The sequence below is a fragment of the Sebastes fasciatus genome, chromosome 3 (genome assembly GCF_043250625.1).
Source record: "Sebastes fasciatus isolate fSebFas1 chromosome 3, fSebFas1.pri, whole genome shotgun sequence".
Classification (NCBI taxonomy): Eukaryota; Metazoa; Chordata; class Actinopteri; order Perciformes; family Sebastidae; genus Sebastes; species Sebastes fasciatus.
Genome location: NC_133797.1, coordinates 8,406,241 through 8,427,832, shown reverse-complemented (window position 1 = coordinate 8,427,832; position 21,592 = coordinate 8,406,241). Strand labels below are relative to the sequence as shown.

Below are 21,592 nucleotides of genomic sequence, written 5' to 3'. Positions count from 1 at the left end.
TGAATGGATAGAAGAAGGAGGGAAGAGGGCGAGAATGCAGGTGCAGAAAGGAAGCAGGGAGGGAGGAGAGACAGCAGAGAAAACACAGCAGAGAAGAGGGATGAAGATAGTTCATGTTTGCTGTGGGATTCTTAGACAGTTAAATGCAAAGACAGTGGAGAAAAGGGAGGCAGGAGAAGGGGGAGGAATAATGTGAGAAATGCTGTCAGCCGCGAGGACAATAAGAAGTAAGAACGGAAAATCTTCAAGTTGCTTTTGTTCATTTTTGGCCTTTAGGGGGCAGAATAAAACAAAAACAAGATGTATGGATACCGAATTATTTCCGTGTAATGAAGCTGTTAGAGCTAACCTGTTAGAAAATCTGTGTTTATTTAACATTGAGCAAATATGGAGCAATCATTCCTCTGGAGTCGTGTTTCTGGCCAGTTCAGTATTCACTCGCATTTTAACTCTGTTTTGGTCTCCAGCAAGTTCACACTGCCAAAACGATAAGCGAAAAACGTATATTGCCAAGAAGTGAAAGTCAATTGATTGCAACATCTGTGCCCAGTAGCAAAGCTACGCATCATTTTGGACTGAAAGCGACTAACGTCCGCCTAAAAAGTGCCGTACAAAAGTAAAAGAAAATGATTTCTATTCTATTTTCATATTCTACCGAAATGGCCTGTGTTGAACAATAAAATATTATAAATATGATAAGCTTCCAAAATGGCGACTGGCAGCTGTTGTCAAAAAACACCAGAGTTCCGTGTCTTTGCTTCTATACTCTTGGCTATAAGGGCTTAGTTGCTAAATGCTATAGCCATCCACTTGTTAACTGCTATTTCATGCTGTGCAGTTAGGTTAATTCAATGAGCTAAAAGAGGCTAACTAGCTGTGTGGAGCTTTCATTTCAGTTTTATAGAGAGGCAAGTCCCTCCCCTTTCAGTGTCCCCAATGGGAACTTATTTGTGAAAAAAATATGTATGGTAGTCAAAGACAAGAGACAAATTATGTTTTGATGCTGTTTGAATCTTGGCGTGAATTACACAGATGATTTGTTTGTCATAGTATCATTTAGATTTGTGTGAAACCGCTCAGTGGACTACATCTCTCGTCTCGCACAGTATACGTCACTTAGCTATGTTCCACACAGAAAATGTAACTATCTTACCTGATGCGTTTTATCCAGCGACTCCTGGTCTTTTTATCTCAAGTATCATACTTCGCTACATTTCAAGACACATCCATTAAAGAGAAAAAAACAAAATTCACGTGAATCAGTCCTGATAAACTGAGAGAATGGAACAGAGGTGATCAATTAGCAGCTGCAGCAGGGAAGAAGCAGCTGCTGTGTCACTCTGGTGACACTCTGCACTCAGCTGACACTTTGGAAATTATATGTTCTAAATGTGTACATTCACTGACTGATTTGAAGGAGGTGCGATGGTACAAAAAAATGAAAAACAATGCAATCGAATTAAGGATCATGTTCTTATGGTTATGCTTAGTATTATTGTACTTCAGTATAGTTTAAAAATGTTGCATCTACCTTCATTAATTTCTCATTTAATGCAACACCCAGTGACCCGATTCAAACATACCCACGATGTTCGTGAACTGTACAGTAGGTGCACACTGGGTCTGGCACACTGGCATTTGGGTATGCTAAAATGACTTGCGATGACATGCTTTCACTGAGGAATGTTGACCTTCAGTGAGGTGTGTGAGGCCTTTCTACTGTTTTCGACAATGATATGACTACAGAGTCGCATTCAGCTCAAAATGTTGGAAAACTTTGAGGAGCATAGTAGAACGGAGAGGCTCAGTGGACTGATTATACTGGGACAGAGGTGCTCAGCGGACTCATTATACTGGGACAGAGAGGCTTAGTAGACTTGTTGCTTTGAGAACAAACAGAGAAGTTAAATCTAGAGCAGACTGTGGAGGATTTTGTGGTGCACACAGTTCACTGAATGCAGTTCAGACAAGTGAGTACAACAAAACACTTTAAACTGATGAGGACATCAACAACAATTACTTTGCATAGCAACGTAGCATTGCAAAATGAAAAAAAAATACATTTTTGAAACGCTCTTCAACCAACATATTCGATTTTAGGCAATGTAATAGGGGGATCAGTACGATGTCAGAATAGATAGTAAATGAAAAACGTTCTATAATGGTACATCGAAAGGGTATAGCCTAGGTTACTACTGAGTCAACAATACGAAAATACTCAGCATAAAACGCAACAACGTCGACCGCACAAGTAACAGTGTTGTAGATATGCATCAATCCAATGTAGCCTATTACATACAGATTCTACAGTATATGCTGATCCCATCTATTATCTTATGAACAATAACAGTTTTTCTGCATGTAGGCTGTTGCTTAGCCTTTGTTGTTGGAGTGTAGCCTATTAGGTTCCGAGTTAAAGTGTTGTCATAATTTCAGACCAATTGAGTAAGAGTTGAGAGGAAAGCTACTTACTTAAGAAAGAGTAATAAATACTTATATTGTAACAATTTAAAAGTGGATCTTACACTTTAAAAGTACAAGGCGCTGATGTTGTGCATTTATTTCAATAGAATCTGCAGCAGGTTGTGGTTGGTGCTAGGTCTGAGGTCAGGGAAGAGGGGCCAAATCAGAAAACAATGAGGATGAGGAATCAGATCAGACAGGCACTGTAGAAGAGTTCATTGAGGTGCAGAAGTTGGCCAATAAGACACTCCAATTTCAGAAGAGCCGGTTCGAGGATTTCCCTTGGTTACACTACTGTCCTAGACTGAAAGGACTTTTGTGCTCTTTATTACACCAAAGCCTTCACTAGCCAAAAATACAGAGCCAACAATTATTTCAACAGGCTTTAGGAATTGGAAACAAGCTGTGGAAGATTTTGAGGGACATACAAGCAGCAAAGCACAATGCACATTTGTTTCTTTTATATTTACATTGCTTTGTATGTTTCCTGTTTGGGCTAAATTAACCTTTCTCAAAGTGTTTCCATTTGTTAGTTGACATTTCTTGGTGCAAGCTATTACTCAGAACATTTTGAACAAATTATTTTAAAAAAGTGATGGGGACAAAATCGGCGGAATCAAAAAGTAGTGGGGACATGTCGCCAGGGTCCCAAGTTTAAATGACACCTATGCTTGGTGATGTTTAATTCTACTCTTGGTTCCATAGGAAGCATCATGCTATTTAATGTATGTGGCTTAATGTTGTCCATACAGTGGATCTTTCTAGGCTGCAAAATGCCCGTCTATAGAAATGTAATGTAACCGTTGGTTTGGACGTAAGGGCTCTTGATGTTGTTCCAATTGTGTATAGGTGGACTTTTAATGCAATTCATTTTGTAGCCTAACAATCTTTAATTTACAAGCATCATGTATCATCATAACCCTAAATCTGTGTCCTAAATAAGTGATTTATTTTTTACATTAAATGTGGTCATTTAATCCACTCTTAATATTAAATAACAAAGTAGGAAGTACAAAGTATAAGCAATAGTTGTGGATACACAAAGGTGTATGTGGGTGAAGGGTCAAAAGCAAACTACAGAAGCACCAACCCCGTTCTTCTCTCTGTTGCACCCCACATAACCCCACACGCAGTATATTATGTTCAGTTGTCAAGGCAATTATTTGCGATTAATCATTTGATTGATGTGGCAAACATGTTTCTGCTTACAACCAAATAATGGATCAATCAGGGACAGGAGAGAGATCATTTAGAAACAAGAGAAGCCATAAATTATCTCTGATTGCCTAACACATGATTAATGTTCCAGTGTACATTGCTCTAATGTGATTCATCAGTGTTTTATATGTAATTGATGTATATCGAGGGGGATAAACTAGATGGGTGCTCATAATGAAACACCCTCGGTGTGGTTGTGTGTGTTGAGTTATTGTTTGAAGACTGTATATTTAACAGTAATAATCACATCTTTGCGAGTGAGCTGTGCAGGTCATAAACACTTCCGAGGTGTCATTTGAGCAGTTTATGTCCACGTTATTATTAATATCACATGTTCTGGTGCTTCCATCACTGGCTTTTTTAAAGCCTGAAAACAGTGCCATGAGGAAATGCAGAAGTCTAGTTATCTCTCAGAACACTTGAATTACAATATGCTGAAAGATTATTATGGAATTTTTGCCCAATGATGCTAAAAGTATTCTGCCTACTGAAGCTTTAAGGTTTCAAATTTAAGATGATAATTGCTGATACTCCCGCAATTACCATGTAATGGGGATTATTGTTAGTTCGGTAAAAACAACATTCCATGCCTGCATTGTTGTCAGAGAAATGTTTTCCATCAGTTCCAACCAGCTCCCACCTTACAATTGCACATGGCTGTTCAATACATGAATAACAAAGATTTTACTGCAAATCAATTTCTATCAACACTGTGGACAAAGAAGGCAAATGCTGCTATAAATGTGTACCTTCATGCTGCGATGCTGTATAACACAGATATGCCATTGTGTTTTACTGTATGTGTCATTTATTAGGCTGTCAACGCTTACACAATAAAAATAATTGTAACCTCACTAATTTCTTTAATGCATTAATGCAATTTACATTTTGGAGGTTGTAGCGGGCTCAGTTTTAAAGCTAGAGTGAAGATGCTGGCATCATATGAAACTAGAAAACCTAAGGAATCCATTGTTACAAACAATGCCATACTACCTTGTCACAAAGGAGCCTTAATGACGCTTCAAACTTCCACTAAATTTTGATGAAGGAAAACTGTCATGGCCATTTTCAAAGGGGTCCCTTGACCTCTGATCTCAAGATATGTGAATGAAAATGAGTTCTATGGGTACCCATGAGTCTCCCCTTTACAGGCATGTCCACTTTTACCACTTGCCTGTTGTAGTTGAGTTTGCCATGTTGCGTGATTAATTTGCTATTAATCACGACTAATCATGGACAATCATGCGATTAATCAATTTTATTTCAATTGATTGACAGCCCTAGTCATTTATCTGCTGTTAAAAGGTCTGTTGATTTCAACTTGATTAGACATGCAATCGTTTGAACAACCAGTTTATGCAGTTTATAGGCAAAATATATTGTGCCAAAGAAGCCTATATGATATACAACCTTACACCAAATACCAAATAATATCCAAAATATACCAGACAATGGTTCTCCACATATTAAAGACAAATTTGACAGTTTTATCTATCATCTGTCAATAGAAGATAAAGAGCACAGTAAAGCTCAAGCTGTCCTCCCGAAAGTTAGCGGGTTTGGCCAATGTGGATCTTCAATCATTAATCTCACAGGCTACAGTACATAACTTTTTGTGCTGAGTAAGCACCGCCCTGCTCCCTCGCAGCTGGTCATGCCCCAACACTTGTATTTTTATTTTTATTTTGATGTGGTGTCTTTCTTGAGACAGCATTTAGCCAGAGGCTAAACCAGTATGTGTGTTTGAGTTTGGTCTGCTGTCTATTTTGCTGCGCTATGACATCTGTTTTATTGTTGTTAGCCTTTGACGTACAGAAGAGCCAGTGTCAGGAAACAAGAGGATCATCCGCAGGGCTAGCGTGTCCCCCGATCATCGGACCTTGTTGAGCCTAAAGTGATTGAATGCAGCAGCTTTTCTGAAAGAGAAAAAAAGACAATATGGTTTTCTACAGTTTTTTGCAGTAAAGTTTTTTAAAGAAATTGTATTGGTTAAGGATTTTACTGATCCTTTATGTTTCACCACAACAATGCAGGCAGAGATAGTTATAAACAATTTCTGTCCTTTATTTTTTTCTCGACCTGCTTGTTGGCATTCCTGTAACTAGCAGCAATCCTATGTAGATATCAATAATACAACTTTCTTGAAATTCATTTGAAAATTGTTGACCAGGTTACGTTAGTGACATTTGTCACGTGTTTTGTATTGACGTTTGTGACGTATTTTCTGTAGTTGTGTTTCCATATATGTTTTACTTAGTTTGCTTATTTATTTTAAAGGTCCCGTATTGTAAAAAGTGAGATGTTCATGTCTTTTTATTATAAATCAGGTTTAAGTACTACATACATACTGTTAAACTATCAAAACGCTCTATATACGGAGACATACACACAGCCCGTATTCAGAAACTGTGTCTTTGAAACAAGCCGATTTCTGTCCATTTGTGATGTCACAATTATACAATGTAGAACATTACACAGTTTTAAACATGAACATTCTAAATGTTTCCAAGTTTTTATTCCTGTTGCAGTGTATTTAAATAACATCAGCTGACAGGAAGTAAACATGGACCCAAACTGTTGCCTAGCAACGCAATTCCATTGCAATTCTGTTGAAATGCACTAAAACGGAGCGTTTCAGACAGAGAGTGAATACAAATATATTCAGGCAGACAGTACGAGGAAAATAAAGTTTTTTTTGAACATTACAGCATGTAAATATGTTCTAGTAGAAACAAAAAATACACGTATGAACCTGAAAATTAGCACAATATGGGACCTTTAAGCCCAACCATGACGTTTTCCCTTACCCTAACTAAGTGGTTTTCTTGCCCGAACCTGAGTTAGTGTTTTGGTTTTTTGCCTTACAGTTTTAACTTTACATGTTATAAAACAAACACAGCTGCATATATACATATGTAGTGGCCCACAAAATACCTAATTTCAAATCCTCTTCACACTTTTAGTGTCCTGCCATTGTGAGCAATTCACAGAGAGTCTAATAATTTGCTCAATTGGTTGGTTTCTGCTAGTGATTAAAGGAATGGAATACCAACCATCTAACAACCTAAACTGCTGCCTACTTAAGCGAGTGACGTTAGCTGCTTCTCTCAACTACTCTGTGACTATTTAAGAATACTGTAAGTGTTGATGGATGTGAACGGGTTTGAGTATGAGTATGCGTAACTTCTCTGAACTTCCCGCAGATAAATGCAGACTAAAAAAAAGGCAAAAGTTGAATTCAAACTCTTTTTTTTTTTTTTTCATGAAATCTTGCTCACTGATCACGAATGTGATAAGTATTAATGGAGGATCATTATCGCTATTTTCAATCTCTTTGGAATTGAGACACAGAAGGAAAGCTAATTGCAGAGCACCGCATCTGACTATCTGCAATAAAAGGAAGCTTTAGTACATGCTCTTATTCTGCAATATCTGCCATAAAAGGGAGCTTTAGCACAAGCTCTTATTAGAGACTTGGCATTTTGAGAGCAGCGGGTAGTCGTGGTTATGTGCTGCTGTTATGTTCTATTACTCCAGGTTTCAGCATCCCTCGTACTGTAAAATAGGCAGTGAGGCTTAGGCATGGAAATGAGGGTTGGGCTATGTTGCAAATATGTCTGAACTCTTCCCATTCTTTCTCTCTTTGTGTGTCTCTGGATATGTCAGAGCTCCCAACCATTCTTCTATTTTTCCATCCCTCCTCACCCAACCTCAATTTTCCTGTCTACTTCACTCCTTTTGCTTTTCCCGTCCCTCTCACACCTCCACTAATTTTGTGCCCCTTCATTAAAACTACAAAAAAAAGAAAAAAGAATACAGTGAAAATTGCTTATTGTCTGACTCCAAATACCACAGTGCCACCAAGTGGTCCATAATGTCATGACAGCCTTTTGAAACAGTGTACTGTATACACTCATTCTATATGCTCACACATAGCCAGAGTGATGATGGATCTGTGGAGTTAGAAAATGAAGGTTAACAGTTAAAAGGGTGCTTCTGAGTGAAACCAGCGCATGTGAAACAGACTCCTGTGATGAAAGAGGATGAAAGACAGAGAGGTGGGGCAGGGTTGGATCGATGAGATGGTGGAATAAAGAAAAATGAAGGCAACAAAAGAAGACTAAGAAAGAACGACAAAGAAATTCTCACTCAACTTTCCATCTGTTTTTTTTTTTCTTCTGTGATGGTGTGTTTCGGCGGAAGGGTAACCGTGCCCCCGCTTAACAGCAGATGCATGCACAGCTGCCTCGGCCACCACAGGACCACAAGGCCAGGCTAAAAAACAAGACACATATTATACAACAGTTCTTTTTAGATTATTTGGTGGACTTCACTGATTCTTTATCACGCAGCGCAACATTACAGTTTTGACATTTCCTCACTCTTTTTTATCCGGCTCCATCACTCGCTGTTTCAAAATGAGATATCACTGTGAAAGCAACAGTAACTTTCAAAGTTGCTACCCTCAAAGACAATTTTTCTATTTTGGATCAGAATCAAGAAATGAAAGGCGCTGCTCATGTCAGACAACCATTGCCTTTAAATAATTTCTTTCTAAACCGTACCGTGTCTTTGTTCTTCTTTTAACTACAAAAGCTTTTAATTGAATTGAATTAAAATTGAAACCTCAGAAATTATACTTACTGGATTCTCTACATGAAGTCCAACAATGAAGCAACAGAATAAAGGAGTAAGGATACACTGCATTTAAGCCATGTGTGGAAGCAATGACAATCCCCTAATCAAAGAACCACTTCTCATCCTAAATTTAACTCAGAAAGGAAGGTACGGGAAATGCGCACAAAGTGTGTTAATGAGGTGCAGGTGCAGGTATCTTTTGGAGGAAGAACATTGTTTCGGCACATTGGGGATGGAAGAGTGCTTTACCTTTTTTGTCTCGTCTCCCTAGTCATTCTCTTAAATTTCCAACATGCACATCAACAGTTATCGTGTCAGTGTGGCCTTAAGCAAACTCTTACCTCCTCACTCATCTCAAGTAGCTGTACAAAATGCCTCCAAGCTACTGTGCTGCAAAGCTTATCATGTGCTGTTTGTTGACTTTTTACTTATTATATTATTATTAGGGCTGTTAACACCATAATAACACGTTCGTTTTCGTTTTAACACCACTAATTTCTTTAACACATTAATGAAACCTTGTCCTCTGATCTCAATATATGTGAATGAAAATGGGTTCTATGGGTACCCACGAGTCTCCCCTTTGAAGACATGCCCACTTTATGATAATCTCATGCAGTTTGGGGCAAGTAATAGTCAAGTTAGCACACTGACACACTGACAGCTGTAGTTGCCTGTTGGACTGCAGTTTGTCATGTTATGATTTGAGCATATCTTTTATACTAAATGCTGTACCTGTGAGGGTTTTTGTACAATATTTGTCATTGTTTTGTGTTGTTAATTGATTTTCAATAATAAATATTGCATACATTTGTATAAAGCAAGCATAATTGCCCACTCCCATGTGATACGAGTATGAAATACTCCCTTTAAGGTACATTTTGAACAGATAAAAAATGTGTGATTAATTTGTGGTTTCATAGGGGACACAAAAACTTCCTCCCTCAAACTCTATTTGATGGAGATTATGTTTGTTTGATCCATCCAACACCACAGCCTCCTCCGAACACAGACTTCCGTGGACTGTCATTAGCCTACTAATGGATTGGTGATATATCAAAAACAAACGTTATCCCAGCATCCTTGACTCTTTAACTCCAACCGTGGAGTCACAATAACAATGGCTACTGTAATTCCCATGAACCATTGGCACCTACGTGTGAAAATGCACCCATGACAAAACCAGAGCTGTCTGCTGACCACCGTTAAGTTCCACTTTCACATTTCAACCAGCTGTTTGTTCGTCTACCGTGTTCTCAACTTTCAGTTTCATTTTCACTGTACAAACGTAGTAGTTTTAAGTCCAACCATGAAGTTCTTTCCTAAACCTAACTGTAGTGGTTTTGATGCGATAAAGAAATTCAGGCCAAGGGGCGTGACAAAGCGGCAGTTTATAAGTTCGAATGAGATCGTGCTGGTAATGACGTCAAAAATGGCAGCTCCCGTGTCCAGAATATGTTGTCTTCACTTTTGTCCATCTATACATAGTCTATGGTGTATACCCTCAGCCTGGTTGGAGATATATCGTCTCATGTTTAAACATTTTGTTATACTTCTGGATGAATGAAAGACCAATTACAGAAAATGTGTCTGTTGTGTCTTAGTGAGTATCACTGTTATATCCATATTACAGACAACAAAAGTTCAAAAATGTAAAAAAATAATAACTGCAGCCAGCAGCCATGAGTTTATGATGCATTTCTCTTGTAAAGTGATTCCGAGTGGCATTTACCTTTAAACACAAAGAAGGTCTGGATTTGTAAGCTAAATCGAGTTTGCGACAGGCTTACTGACGGTGACGTTTACATCTCGGTCACAGTTCATTAATCCTTGGTTTAACCTTTTGGGCTGTGATGGGTTGATTCCAAGATGTCATGTCAAAGCTCAGGTTGAAGTGCCTTGCTTCAATAGTCTGAAAGCAAAAACAATCAACAAATAGGGGGAGTCTGATTCGCTGCGTGATGCATCATTACTGCATCATTACCACGAGTGCAGAAAGACCGAAAGAAAGCCATTAGACCTAACAGAGATGGGATGGAGATGGAGATGGAGATGGAGATGAAGGGAAAGTGATAGGGAGAGGAAGAGGTGACAGAGATTGTGTGTCCTGCAAACAACGTTAGTTTGGACCTCATCAACCCGAGAGTGGAAAAACGACAGTAACTTCCCTCTCACTTTGTCTTATACCTTCCTCTGACTTTATTCTCTTTTGTCACTTTGTCTCTCTCCATCCGTTTCCTCACAGGGATCCCAGTGCCGGCTGATTGGTCATACAGTATGAGTGAGCATGATTGTTGTAAACTGGAAAAGAGAGAACACTTCCACTGATGAGGGGAAGGGTACCTCCCTCTGAGAATCAAACCACTTGGTGCGGCGGCTTCCGGATGGCAGCACTGGGGTTTCTACCACATGGACACACACACACATTCACGCACACACACTCATCCTCTCTGACTCTCGCTCATTCTTCTCCCTCCAATCTTTCCTCTCGCTCTTTTTTTTCTCCCTCCTCCGTCTGTTTGTTGTGCTCCACCTCCCTGGGCTCCGAGTGCATTAATCAGTCAAGCCACAGCGCCACAGCTATTACTCATCTGGTCAGAATAAGAGAGGGAGAAAGAGGTAGAGAGAAAGAGTGCATAACCGAAACAATGAGAGAGCGAGAGAGAACAAGAGAGAGAAAAGAGGGAGAGCAGGAGTAAAGGAAAGAAAATGGAGTGAAGTGAGAAGAGGTAGCTGCTCTGTATTCATTCATCTTCAGCTATCTCTCCTTACCTCAAGGCTTTTCATCTCTCGAACCATCCATCCATTCATCCATCCATCCACTCATTCAGCCCAGCACCCAGCCATGCATCCATTCATTCACCTATTTATAGATGCCACTAACTCCCCACCCTCCCACCTAATCATGCATCCATCTTTCCATCCATCTTTCCATTTCCCCTTTCACCTCGCTCCCCATCTTCTATCCATCTCTCCATCTCTCCCGTCTACACCTGTCTCTGTCTTTATTTCTTTCCTCATTTGTCCATATCGTATTTTCGCTCGCTTTCGGAGAACGCGGCGGGCCCAGAAGGAAAATAGTGGGGGGAAAAAAGTGAGAGATGTGGAGCTGTTTTGCTGCTCAGCAACGGGGTAAGGCAGATGTAGGGAGGAGAGTTAATTTTTTTTCAAACTCAAGGACAAAGAATAGCTCACAGTCTTTCTCTCATATTACCTCTTGCTTCCTCTGTAATGTTGTGTTTAGGCAGACATGATCTCAAAATGACAATGCTATAATTTAATCTTTTACCATTTTCACCAATTAGCACAAACAGTACAGGCTGATAGGAATGGCAGTAGTTTTGCAGGTATTTGGCCATAAACCAAACAACTGGATTAAATTTAAATTTTGATCTGATGATGGCACTTAGAGCAAAAGTTAAGGAATCCCTAACCTGACACGCCAGATGATTTGTTACACAGAACCATCTGAGAAGTCATCATTGGAGACTGTTAGGAAAAGGGTTGGCACTTGCTAAAAATACTAGGCAGGTGATTGGATGAACCATCTGTCAATCGAACTCTTGCCGAAGCCAATCGGGACAAGAGCGAAAACATCGCCTCCATTTCTGATATAACTGATGGAGATGCCATTTTTGTTTTGAATGAATGGTCGCTTCACACACAAATAAGCCACGCCCGTTGCTGCCAGTAGCTCCTCACAGGGCGCTGATTGGTCCGTGATCTGGCTTGCCGGACACAAACACATGACTTGAATCCTGACAAGATGGTGTGATTTGTGATTCTGCGATTCTCACGTGATGTTGTGATATCACGAGAATCCAGCTGCCTTGCAAGGTAATCCCCAAAGTGATTTATTCTAAGGGGGGCATGTACCAAATTCCATGGCAATCCTTTCAATCGTAGTCAAGACAATTCACTAAAGAAAACCAAATGTCAACCTCATGGTGGCGCTAGAGGAAAAGTTAGGAGATCACCAATGTCCTTAAGGAAACTTTCACCAGAATGACAAAGCTTTCTTTTGGTTAAAACAAACTTACATCCGTTTGCCTGGTTAGTGCGGTTTGTTTGGATTGTTGTAAAAGCCGTCAATCGAACCCTCCTGCGGACCAAAGAAATGAACGGTCCACTTTCAAGCAGACTCTGGTGTGGTCAGTTTGTGGTGTGAAAACAAACAAACCAACCACTGGATTTTATGATAGCAGATATGTGATTTTACCATGATTTCTAAAGCTGAACTAATAAATCCATCTGCTGAATTTTCCCTAATTAGTAGATCAAGACCTGTTAAAACTGCTGTGCTTGTATCCGACGCTTTGTACTCTGTCAGTTCATTAGCTCCATAAAAAAAAGTGTGTGACAGTGATCCCACAGTACGCTGATCATGCGACTCCCCGACGTTCGCACCAGTCATCTGGGAGCGTTAAAGTGCTGCATAAACTTCTGTCACTCACTGGAATTTGATTTCCCCACGTGGGTCCTGATGATGCTGGATGGCAATCACCAAAACAGTCAAATCAACGAGTTACCTGTCAGTCTGTATAACTTCATGTTTACTCCTCTAGTTTGTTTGTACAAAAAAGTCAGTGTGAACAGGAACTGGACCAGAACTAAAATGCAACAATGTATAATGTTTACCCTTGGTCCGGAACAAATTAACCGGACTACAGGTGTGAAAGATAAACTTAAGATCACCCCGTTTGCACGAAAAGGGGCATAAATACCACGATAATGTGCAAGGCATTTAGCGTTTACTGCTTTTTTGATCTCTGCATGTCTTTTGTGCACCATGTATCCTGTACTTACTGCAACGTAAACATATCCATGTTTTAATGCTACAGAGTTAATGACATAGTATAAAAAGCAAGACAGACCACTTATGGTGGGCGGATAGGGAGGTGGATGGACCCAACAAACACTGGACTTTTAACCAGGAGACCCATGTCGAGACTGTTGTTAACCAGTGTTTTGTTATACGTTTTAAGTTACATTAGTGATGTTTGTCACGTATTATTGTTGACGTTTGTCAGGTGTTTTCCGTAGTTGTTTCCGCAAATGTTTTACTTAGTTTACTTACTTATTTTAAGCCCAACCATGACATGTCCCTTACCCTAACTAAGTGGTTTTCTTGCCTAAAACATGTTTGCATGGAGGACAAATGACACGTGATAACGCTAAAATGTGTACTCATGACACGCAAAATGTCTTTGTAATGTCGTGGTCTTTATACACCTTCCCATGAGATAAGGTTTCTAAGATATATATATACTGTGGGACCATGGATGTCTGTACAAAATGTTACAGAAATCCATCTTCTAGTTGTTGAGATATTTCAGTGTGGACCAAACTGACCGACCTACAGACAGACCGACATCGCCATCCGTCAAACCGTGCTGCTAGAATGGCTAAAAAATGTGAGATGTCAATACTTTTAAATTCTCATAAGGGTTATCACATATCTTATAAATAAGGAGAACACCAAGTGAAAGTTGTCACATAATATAGATTTACAGGAAAAACCTGTGAACACAAAGAATCTCACGCCTTGTGGAAGAAATTGCAAATGGGGCAGATGGCTCTATGAAGCCAGTGATTCTTTGCCAACTCTATCTAAAGGTTATTGTGCAGGCAGTGAGCAATCAAGCCCAAGTTTTATGGTCACCTTATAGTGCTTCGATCCATGCCGTGATGTGTGTGTCTAATCCATGCACACGCACAACAATTCAGACGCCTAACAAGCCTTTAGGTAGGCTCCCCACGCCTGTGGTTCGCCGGGTTAATGCGAGCGACTTAAAACTGTACATGCACCCGTGGACACACATGTATGCCACATTCTGGGTAGGAAGCATACAATTACCAACATGAAGGCTTAGCGAGCTCCAGGTTTGATATTCAGATGTACTTTCAGTGCTGCCACAACACGCTCATACGCTCGTGAAAAAGAGGAGACGGAATGAAAAACAGCGGCAGGCAGAAAGACTGACATTTGCATTTCATTAATTTGACTGACGCTCTCATTCTGAGCATCTTAATTGGAGTGCAACAGTAGAATTTGCAAAATCCTACCAAGAGGCTAGAATTACAATAAATAGTTATGAAACATGGATTGACAGGATACTTGAGGATAAATTGCAGAATGGGGGGAGGGAAATGGGAGAGGCAAGGAGACAGCCAGTGGGAACCACTGGAACCACAGCCAGACTGGGAATGAATCAAAAGTGGCGCGCTAAATGGCCAGCAGTGGCTGAAAAGCGGAGCATGCTGGTGTGTGTTGGCCTGGCCGTGTGCATGTGTGGATCCCTTTGCAGCCTTGTTTGCCAGCAGCAGGATTTTGTATTCAATACAAGCAGCCAGTGGAGGGACTGTGTGAGGGGGATAACATGGGAGGGTCTGGGGAGGTTGAAGACGAGGCGTGCTGAGGCGTTCTGGATGAGTTGTAGGGGCTGGAAGGAGTGCAGCCGCAGAGGGAGTCGCACTAGTCCAGACAGGAGATGACTAAACTTGAGCGAGGAGCTGGACACAGTCTCTGGCGGGGAAAAAGACTGATGTTGAATTTGTTTTACCAGGCTGTATTGTGGGTTTAGAGTCGTGCTAAATCTTTGGCATTCTGGACGGCAGTCGCCATTGTCTTGTCAGCAGTGATGAAGGGGATCTGGTAGAGGGCAAGATTTCCAAAGGTGACAGAAAACATGGATATCGTTGAGGCTAAATTGGAGGTGGTGGGGCTGGCATTCAACAGGCGATGGCAGGGAAGCAAACATGGCTCCATGAGAGGCATACAAATAGAGCTGCAGATATCAAATTTAGTGAAGTTATCCTGAATGTGAGGCGACACACTAAAGCACAGATAATTAATATACTTAAAAAGCGGTGATATTAAATGCCTTTCCTTCCCCCCGAGCATTTATTTTTGTATTACCTTGCCCGGGCTGTAAATAGACCATGTATTTATGTACAAATTGGAGCTCCCCCTTCAACCCACAGCTCAAATAAAATGCATGAGAGGAAATTAATAAATAACAAATTGCCTTCAGGATATCATCACATTGAACACTTCCTTTCTTGAACACACAGAAATAGTGGCTGGCCCCAGGGATAAACTTGACATATTTTGTTTTTCTAAAATTAATGATTTCCCACACACAGAGACAGCTAATAATGGTTCGCCAGACGGTGATTGAGAGGAAACTGCCAGAATGCCCTGTTCTGCAGTTTACATTTCGTTTCTTTATTTTTACTCGGCTTTGAACTCCACCCACTCCCCCGCTGCTGACGAATCCCGAGAGAGACGGCGAGCGGCGTTGCAAGATGGTCATGATTGTCTCTTCGCTTATTGTGATGTCATAAGCGTTGTTTATTTTTAAAGTGAGCATTTGTGTGTGTTTGTGTGTGTGTGTTTGCACATGTATATCAATGACTGTTTTGCATATGAGGTTTGAAATTATTTAGTATTAATATAAATCAATCAGGTTCTATTTTAATGGTCTAAACAATAAGGTACACAACAATGTGAGTACTGGGAAACAAATGAGGAACTAACTGCTATTAATTAATGAGTAACTCCCTATCAAATTGTATAGAGTAGATAATGATTAGTCAATGATTAGTTAATGATTATGTGTTACGTGAAAACAATGTGAAAGCAGGGAAAGTGTAGTAATCATAGACTGTATGCAGACTGGTTTGAATGGAATTATATGGCAACTGCTTGGTTCCAGGTTTACTTCCTGTCAGCTTATGTCATTCACATACACTACGACATGAATTAAACTGGGACACATTTGGAATGTTTATGTTTACGATTGTAAAATGGTCTATAAGAAGTGGACATAGTCACCGTGACGTCACCCATTGGTTTGTGGACTGCCGTTTTGAAGCCTCAAGTTCAGCATTTTGGCCGTCACCATATTTGTTTTTTGCAACCAGAATTGACACGAGAGGATGGAGTTAAGTACAACCAAATGCTGAAGGCATTTTAAGGGGACCAAAAAGGTTATAATTAACTTTCATGAACTGAAAACAAACTGTGAAAGCCACGCCCTAAAATGTACCCTGCTTTATCGTCTATTTTACTCTAAATAGGACCTAGGACATAATTTACTCAATGAACATTATGCCGTATTGAAGAAGACTTGAGAACATAAATTCATGTTCACAATGTTTACCGAGGTAATACATCCAGTGAGAAGTTAACTTTTCAGAACCGGAGTTTGCCGCCTGGTTGGGATGAACCTAAAGAGAATTATCACCTGAATCAGCGGCTCCCCTCGGCTTTACAGAGCTTTACAGTAAGTTTCAGCTCATTGTTTAGCTGTCCGGCCGATAACTTTACTGTTTTGGTGCACTCTCACCGCTCTTATAGAATACTTTGCGACTGGTGCAGACCCAAAACAGAGCTAAAAGATAGTGAATATTGGACTTATATCCGTCAAATGGACGTCAATGTTGTGTTCACAGTTAGTTTCTGTCCCCAAATGAACAAAATGATTGCAGATTTAAACGAGAGGTTCGGATTTTTACGAGTCCACGTCTTAATACAAAAATCACATGCCCCTATATACATTAAAAGAGTTATTGGTAGCTGTAATCACTCCTCAGTCCATACTGGCCGTGAAGTGATGTCTTTGTGATTATCATTGTAAGATGAGGAAAGGAATCTACAATCAAGTACTAGTATAGTGTAAGGTATGTCGAGAGTTAGGCAACTAAAACACTTGCTTAAGGTTATGGTATGAGAATGTATAAGCCCGCACAAACCGTCAGGCAAACACATTCTCTGGATAGGATTGCGGTTACTATCCCCTTTGCTACATAAAGGTCACACTGTGTTCTGCATTGCCAATGAATGTTGGCATTTGACGTAAATCGTGAGGTGCATCGTTGTACGAAATAGATGTAATCCTTGCAGGTACTAGACTGCTCAATCCCAGCTTGTTCTACTGTACAGTGACCCTTTGTCCTTTTAGCTGATGAAGAAATATCAACCGTGATGTGATGGTGGAGTGAAAGTGGTGCTCAAAACCTCTTATGTATTGGGACTGTAAATACATTAAGCTTGATATCTGGATAGAGATCCTTTGCAGTCAGTGACTCTCTAAAGTCTGCAACCCACAGATATCGGGACACTTGTCTCTCCATCTGCCAGGCTGTACTACAGTCATCTTCACTACTTGCTTATTTCAGTTTTTTTTTCCCCTTCAGTCTGGTCTTCAGCAAGTGAAACACATGCTCATAGTGTGAGGTCAAGTGACTGAACAGTCCACTACGACACTCCTCGGTGGCCTTCTCGGGACCATTATGCTGCTTGCTGCTGCTGCTTAGTCTGCAGCTATATTTAAAAAGAGCTATGATTCCTACTATGATGCCCCAATATGGATGCAAACACCCTTAAAGAACGCGCTGCTCACTCCGGCCGCGTGGCTGCTCTAACCTGTTAACATGGATGCCGAAATAAAAAAAAAACGATGCCTGTGTGGACGGGCCGTCACAGCGGTGCTTTGAGCAAACAAACACAAAACTTTCAATCAGGAGACAGGTGTTAATGTTGTAATGTTGACTTATTTTGTCATGTCAGTCTTTAGTCACGTGACTCATCGGTATCGTCGGTCCTGTGAGTCGTTAGTCAAGTGAGTCGTTAGTATCGTTAGTCCTGTGAGTCACGTGAGACGCTAGTCAGTGAAGTTAACGGGATGGTAAAGTCAACTGTGATGGATGTGATGGAATAGAAGATTTGCATCATGGATGTACAGCCATACAAATCTGCAGCGACTGCATGATGCTATAATGTCAACATGGACCAAAATCTCTGCGAAATTTTCCAGCACCTGGTTGAATCTATGCCACGAAGAAATAAAGGGTCGTACACATGCCGCGTCTAAACACGTGGAACGCCAGCCGTGACGCTTTTTTTATTTTTTCTCCCCAGTGTGCTTGGGAGGCTGCGCTCCTGACGCACCTGCCGTTAGTAAGCGACCAAAACCTGCGTGCTGCGACGATGATGAAGTTACTGTAATTTAGCAGAAAGCCTCACTGACTACACTAAACACAGTCATTCTGGCTGACCTTTCAACCGGATGTAGAGACGTCCTCGGACGGAAAGGGTGAAGCAGGTAAAATAGTCCTAAGGACAGCTCGTAAAGCTCTGGGTAGTCCTGCACTAAAATGATTAATTTCTCCTCCATATTTACTGTCGGCTGTGATTAGTTGTTCCTCATCAAATGACGTGGGCGGCGCTGCTGTGTTCCAAAAGTTGAACTGTGTTTTTATCCCAGGGTGCAGCCGTCGCACCCCGAAAAATAGACACTTGGGAACGCATGCGCACCTCGACGGCATCACTCTCGCACTGAGCGCGTACATTAACAAAAATGGATTTGAGGGCACAAAAAACGCAGCATGTGTAAGGCAGTTCTGGAGGCAAAAAGGGGTTCGGCACGTTAATAGCAAGGTGCACCTAATAAAATGGCCGGTGAGTGCAGAAGAAACACTTGTGTGTGATCGAGTAGTGCTACTGGTAGCTTGCACTGTACACCCAGCAAATATGCAAGTGTTTACTGAGTTTACATGGGTTACATTTGCATCATTCTCATGCCAACATGAATGATCAGTGATTAACCTTCAATGCTCACACAATGACACTTCTTATTATTATGAATTATTGCTTCTGCATCTTTCACTGCCCGGTCAGAGTTATGGACAAAAAATATTCTTATTACCAGTGCTCTAACGCCTACACAAACTGTATAACATTATTCAGCTTTTTACCCTCTGTCTGGCATATATCTGTACCTCTGCCAAGTCTCTCTCGCTCTCTTTCTCTCTCTCTTTCTCTCTCTCACACACACACACACACACACACACACACCAGTGACCTTGCCTCCCTGGGGAAGGACCATGTTTAATTGTTCATCAGCACTTTTCTCAGTGTTCCGCAGGCAGGGAATTAAAGGAGAGGAGGAGAGGGGGAGAAATGAGGAGGGAGGTAGAGAAGTTGGCTCCCGGGAGGATACCAAACACAAGGAGGGAGAAAAGAGGAGAAGAGAGGAGAGGAGAGGAAACCAAGGCACGTGCTTAATTGTTTTGCAAGCAGATGGACAAACAGTCAGGCAAACACATTCTCTAACTTAATCAACTCCAGCATGATGAGCATCCCGAGAATAAGCCCCGTAGCGTCATGAGTAATTGTTCTATATGTCTAGTTAGATTCCAATAAGAGCGCAATAGCATTGATATATTGTTAACAATATGGTGAGTAACTGGGGAATGATATGCTATTTAAACCTCCGTAAATCACAGTGAAACATGAAACCACTGCTTTAATGGTAAATATATTGGTCCCTCAGCTCTTTTGTACCATGTATGCTGACTAATCATGTGCTGACCAAATAGGCTGTGATGTGTGAAGTGATATTCACTGATTTATTTCCGACTCCCTTGCTTTCCTCCCCCCTTCCCTCCTTTTTCCTTTCCCTCCTCAGAACTTCTCTTGGTGCTGTTTTCTTCCCTCACTTTCATTCTCTTTGCACCTCGTCCCCCCTCTCTCTCTCTCTCTCTCTCTTTTCCTCTCACCCTCTCTCTCCAGACTTCTGACTAGATGGGGTGGCAGATAGTGATGAGCCAGCAGTGGCCATGCTCGGCTGCTTTAGCTAATGGAACTCTCCTGTCTCTACAAGGCCTCACAATTGTAGTCTAGGACCAGGGCCTTATCTCATCATCTTGGTGTGTGTGTGCGTGTGTGTCTGTGTGTGTCTCTGTACGTGCACGTGCATGTGCATGTACAAGGCTAGCACCTTTCAGCACGTTTTGGGTCACAGTGAGCAGACGAAGACTAGATGGTTTAAAAGTTAAAACTTCAAAGGTTAAGTCCCTATTTTTCAACTTGGACTCTATTTTCCCATGTATTTGTTTCTAAGTGACTAATGGGGACAACAATTTGTGTAATTTGTTCAGTATTGGACGAGAACGCTGCAGACAGCAGCCGCAAAGCGGGCTGCAATGTAATTGCTCAGGGCAATTCCTCACCCTCAATGGAGTGCTACAGGAATGAGTCTTAAAACCCCGAAATGAGTTAGCATTTTAGCACTTCCGGTTCCCTCGCCCGGAAGTTAATGTTTTTTTTTTAATGGGTTCTTAGGTAGATGCCTGAAATAAGGTCTGTGGTTAAGACAAGCTGAAGAGATTTTAACGTTTTGTTCTATGACATGAAATACATCAGTAAATATCCCACTCGTGAATTCTGAAGCCGTTATGTGTCTTAAAAAAGCCGGTTGCTAACAAGAGGCTAAATGAGACTACTCAACTCACGCCGACTCGTCTGCCTTTACAGCCTCGTTGTGTATCCAACGGCTGTGGGGGGCGGCTGTGGATCAGAGGGTAGAGCAGGTCGTCCACCAATTGGATGATCGGTGGTTCGATCCCCGGCTGCTGCGGTCACATGTCGATGTGTCCTTGAGCAAGACACTTAACCCCATTATTGCTCCTGAAGGCTTAGCCATCGGTGTGTGAATGAGTATTTAGATTAAATCCTGATGGGCACCATGCATGACAGCCTCTGCCATCAGTGTATGAATGTGTGAATGCTGACATGTAGTGTATAGCTCTTTGAGTGGTCGGAAGACTAAAGCGCTATATAAACTAAAGCGCTATATAAATGTAAGTCCATTTACAATTTATACTCGCGCCCATACGACTGTGGTTTTGTTCGTTTATAGCCTAACATTAGCTTTTTACTTTTGGCGATTACATTCACACTTCAAAAATCTTAGAAGTGATGTTCATATGTGAAGATTGTCTTGCTGAACAAAACTTGTAAGTATCATAAAAAATTGTTTTTCAACAGAGCTTACATATTCACTTAAAGTGCTTGTTTTTGCCACTGACAGGCTCATATTGTTATTATAAGTGTCTGACTACATTATGGAAAGGATCCAATGGAAAAATACAATGTTTTTCTTTACCTTTTGCTTGATCTGGTCTGTTTTTTATTGTGTCTAACCTCATCCACATTGTCAAATCACCTTAATATTCAGCCATGACATCGAAAATCTTTTAGATAACACTGAGCTACGGTTTCTGTACTTTCTGCCCGGCTGGTGTTACCGGCACTGCTCTCTCCAACTCTCACTCACGCTGTAAAATAAGAAATTTTGCTCCGGCTGGTGGGCAGTGCTTGGTATTTCCTCAACTGATCTCAACATGGCTCCTGGGTCACAAACTTTAGCATTTTACAGCTAAACAGTACACTAAAAGATGTTTCTGAAAACATTTAAGGTGAAAA

General features: G+C 40.9%; 1 long non-coding RNA gene across 1 annotated transcript in view; it reads right to left on the bottom strand.

The window, feature by feature from the left end:
- Positions 1-5,314: 5,314 nt before the first annotated feature.
- Positions 5,315-21,592, bottom strand: part of LOC141765265 (uncharacterized) — a 60,784-nt gene continuing 44,506 nt past the window's right edge. Inside the window, exon 3 of the long non-coding RNA XR_012593429.1 lies at positions 5,315-5,597. This is a non-coding gene — a long non-coding RNA (uncharacterized LOC141765265). The remainder of the gene's footprint in view (positions 5,598-21,592) is intronic.